The 4548-nt window shown below is 56.4% G+C and overlaps 1 protein-coding gene across 1 annotated transcript in view; it reads right to left on the bottom strand.

Annotated features, from left to right (window-relative positions):
• TMEM240 (transmembrane protein 240) overlaps positions 1 to 4548 on the bottom strand; it is a 16620-nt gene that overhangs the window by 11568 nt on the left and 504 nt on the right. The window lies entirely within an intron of this gene.

Below are 4548 nucleotides of genomic sequence, written 5' to 3'. Positions count from 1 at the left end.
CTCCAGACCAAACCCCCCCAGCTCCCTCAGCCGCTCCCCATCAGACTTGTGCTCCAGCCCCTTCCCCACCTTCGTTGCCCTTCTCTGGACTCGCTCCAGCCCCTCAAGGGCTTTCTTGTGGTGTTGGGCCCAGAATATCTCCACATGCCAAGGACAGAGAGTGCCAAGCTGCCCCAGGGGTCTGCTCCAGCAGGCACATTCCTGCATGGCATCAAGAGGGGCCAGCAGGACCATAAATGTGCCTCTCACCCCTCCTTCCTCCAGCAAGAAGGCAGATGTTAAGAGAGGACCAGTCCCTGTCCCACCAGCCATGTCTGTGCAGGCTCAGTATCAGCACCAGGTACCAGGGCCAGCCCTGTCTCCCTGCTGATGTTCCCACCCCATGCACCAGCCCTACACCAAGCCCCCCAACTCTTCTCCCACTGAAGAGCTGTAGACCCACTTTGACAGACCCCAGGGGTTCCGGCAGCTTTGCCCTCCTCGGCTCTGGTGCTGTCAGTAGGGCGGCCAAATGGGAAAGCACCAGCCCAGCCGAACAGCAAAACCCTCCCTGGAGGGATGAGTACATCTGCCCCCACCCACAGCCCACAGGACCACCCGGCTCAGCTCTCGGAGCAGAACCGCTCCTACGGCAAAGGCACTGTCCAGCCCAGGCCGACTCGAACTGAAAAGAGACGGTTCGGTGAATGTTGCCACTTAACAGACCACAAATATGCATCAGCCTTGACCGCCTGTTTCTTTGCACTGGGTGGGAGAGCCGGGCAGCTCGCGTGTGCAACTCCGGGCACCGGTACCTCCCAGCACCACACGGCCGACCGGCCCTGGGGTCCCGTCCCTGCACCGCACAGCTTTCATAAGCACCCTCTTGGTTCTCCTGCACCCAGCCAGAGGCCACAAACTCACTTCTGACATCTCAGACCTGAAAAGCATCTGCCCAGCATAGCAAGGTCACTCTCGCCTCAACAAATTGCTCCCTTGCTTCTAGCATAAAAGTCACAAGCAACCGCTTCAGCCTCAAATAGCCCCAGGGACCCTGACCCCCCAGGGATGTGCATCGCGAGGGGGGAGATCAGCCCTAGCAGTGCCAAGCGTCCGGCGTTCAGCAGCACCTGAAGAAGGGGCTGGTTTTCTTTCCCCAAATGTCTTGACCCCAGCGACTCTCCCCAGTCACTGCCATCACACCGAGTGCTTAGGAAGATGGGAAAACCCCCAAAGTCTAGTCCCCAGCTGCAGAAAATGAGGCCCTGTCTATGAGACAAGAGTTGGCCGAGGGCATTTCAGGACGAGGTGGGCAGGGTATCACGAGCCAGCACTCCCTTTCACTTTTCCTGGGATCTTCTTGCCAGGCTCAGTCCCTCACGGAGAGGAGAACAGGGAAAGACACATGGGAGAGACCCCAGCCACAGCCTCCGCGCAACCCGAAGAGCTCTTGGAGGAGACAGCCAGAGCCGGCTGTCCTGCTGGCCATGCCCCCAGGTGACTCTAAGGAGCCTCCAGCCACCAAAAGGTGGGCAGAGCCCGGGGCAGCCCTGGGCACGGCTCACGCTGCTGCCTGCCAACCTCCCACCAGTGACCAGCGCCGGAGGGGGACTCATCCTGCCCCAGCCGCCGCTCCCCGGGGAGCAGAAAGCGTGGACAGAAACAAGAGGGGTGAACAAAGACAAGTGAGGAGAGGGAGCTGGAAACACAGCCAGGCCCTCATCCCACTGCCCAGGGAGTGGAAATCGGGGCTGCAGAGGCACTAACGACCCAATTCTGCCTTTGGGCCCCCCCCTCGGAGCCAGGAGCCAAGCGCTCAGGGCTGCCTGCCCTCTTCCCAGACTTCTGGCTTCAAAAGGTTGAAGTCTGGGCTTTTTCCCCGAAGGCTTGCAGGGATGAGACGGGACAGAGAGGCCCACGAGGGCTAAAGGATGGACCCCCAAATCCCCTGGCAGGCCTGGCTTCAGCCAGCTGGCACCTGGGGGACACACACAGCGTCAGCCCTCGCTGTCCACAGCCACCACCAGCAAGGCAACCGTTCCCAGCCCCTCACGCCAACGCAAGCTCGGCGCAGGTTGCGATTCCTTCTGGAGAGCACGTCCTGCCCTACGCTGGATGCCCAAGGGCAGGGACTCACGGTCCAGCCTGGGGTGCTTAGACATGGTAGACCGTTCCTGGAGAAAGGGGTCTGCTCTGATAGCCTGAGGAAAGACACAACCAGGACAGGAGAGTGGAAGGAAAACATTTCTGAATGAATTAGTGGGTGTGAGGGACACTACAACCTAGGCTAGGGCAGGAGGGAAAAACAGTCATCGCAACAGCTCAGCCTATTGCACATCAGCCTTCATTTACTCCAGTCCCTCCTTCCATTTCTGCAACATTCACTCACTTTCCCCATTCCTCCCTGCAACACACTGAGCTGCAGGCAGTTCTCCCCTCCAAGGACTCGCTTTGGTTACTGGCGAATTAAGAGTCCTTTATCAATCCCTAGTCCCACCGTTCACGACGCGCTCCAGGATGCATCCTCACCTAGCGCAAGGCAGAATTGCTTACGGCTCGTGCTACGTGCACCAACGGCCTGCTTGGACAGCTGACGAAAAGGACAAGGCACATTCAGCATCGCTTGCCTCTTAAATCAGAGAACTCAAACCACTGGCATTCGGGCAGCAGGTCAGAGCTCACAGAGAGCAGGTGAAGATCACCGACCAAACCTTAGCACGAGGCCACACCAAGTCCCATTGGGTAGGGATGCTTTGCGCAAGCGGCTCCTACATCGGAGCGTGAAAACGTTGAAACCGATGCTTATGCACAACAAGAGCCCATGCCCCGGAGCGAAGGCTGGTATGCTGTTGCTGTTGGCAAGAGTCATTGCTTCTACGTACCTAAGGCAACTGGTAAACTTTTTGCCTCCTTTCAGATCCATGCTTGACAATTTGGAAGCTGTTTTGTGCACTTTCTAAGAAATGACCTAACGATGTCTGGGGAGAGTGCCATGGCTAATTTATCTGCCTCAACAGCATCTCTGCAGACGTACAGTTAGAGGAGAGAGGAATGCCCCTGCCACCTTCTCAGTCTTGGGCCGAAGGGACACTCTGCCACCACCGACAGTGAGACCTGACACTCCTCAGTCACTCCAGCCAACGTTAAAGTCTATGACCAGCAGCCAATGTTCACCACCATTGAACACAGCTGTGACAAATAAAAAGAAAAATTGGTTGGAAAGGCAGAGGAAAACTCTTAGACTAGTGAAAAACATCAAGACAACTCCAAAAAATTCCCAAAGAAAAAGCCAATCCCTGCCAAAAAAAAAAAAGTCAAAGACACTGTGGACGTTTCTTGCCCACAGTTTTCCCAATTGACCTTAACAGGGAGGTGCCCAAGGAGCCGGGTGTTTGGGGTCTGTCTCTAGTTCCCTCAGGGCCTGGCTGTATCTGGCCCTAGGGATGCTGCGTGTACCTTCTTTGCTGTTCTGCCAGAGGAGTATGAGGAGGAACCGTGGGGAGAACAGTAACGATCACCTTCGGTGGATGAAGCAGAGTGGAAGGGCAAAGCAGTTTCCCTTCACTCAGCTACGCACATCCCGGGTTCAGCTTAGCTCCCACACCGGGGACACCAGAGGGATGCGACGCCTGGGTGGCAGGATGCAGCTGGTTCCAGAGACGGCTCAAAGAGGAGAAAAGCTCAGTCTAAATGTTGGATGTGGAAGGGGAAGGCTCCCCCAGCATGTCCTTTAGCTGGCACAGCCTCATGCTGCTTCACTCCCCCCCAGACAAGAGAAACTCCCCAGCAGGCAGCGAGTACCGGGCAGAGGGGGGGAACGAGGCCTTTGGGAGCGCAGGATAAGGCTCGCTGACAGCAGCCCCATAGAGAAGAGAGAAACGCACCTCCCCAAAACTCGGTCCCCGGGCTCTAACACAGGGAGCAGCCAAAGCCCGGGGACAAGCTGAGCACCTCAGCGATCACACACGGCACAAGAAGCGCTGCGTTGTTTGGGAGAACTGAGCATTGCCAAAGAGCCACGGGGAGAGGCAGGTATTTGTCCAGGCATAAACTTGTACACAGCAAAGGCATCACTCCTGGCAGAGAATCCACCCCGACGCTCTCGGCTTAGGAAACGCTCCACAAAAGCACAGACCGGCTACCTCAGCGTGCTCTGCCCAGCATCGTTACAACTCTCGGGGGAAAAAAAAAAACCACAGAGAATTAAAAGCCCATCAAAGATTACAAAGCCCCAAAGTGACACTGTCCTAGACAGCGACGCTCCTGCCCGGACACAGATTCTCTCGGTTCGCCAAACACTGTTCTGTTTAAGCCACAAAACCACCAACTGCAACAGCCAGACCACAAACACACTGGGAAACAACACAGCCCCGTGACAGCAAAGGCAAAATAACAAGCGTTTAAATCAAAGTTACTCACTTGCCCAGGGCTCACGGATACAAGCATGCACACAAAGGAAAATGGACTTCCAGGCCGACAGAAAACTCTTCTTCCAGAAAAACAACCACCAAAAAAAAGCCCCCCCCGTGTTCGTGCAGGAGCTGCTGAGGAAGGTGAGACACGGCCAGA

This window comes from Cariama cristata, unplaced genomic scaffold (assembly GCF_000690535.1).
Source record: "Cariama cristata isolate BGI_N322 unplaced genomic scaffold, ASM69053v1 scaffold5392, whole genome shotgun sequence".
Lineage (NCBI taxonomy): Eukaryota > Metazoa > Chordata > Aves > Cariamiformes > Cariamidae > Cariama > Cariama cristata.
This window is presented reverse-complemented; position numbering and strand designations above follow the sequence as displayed.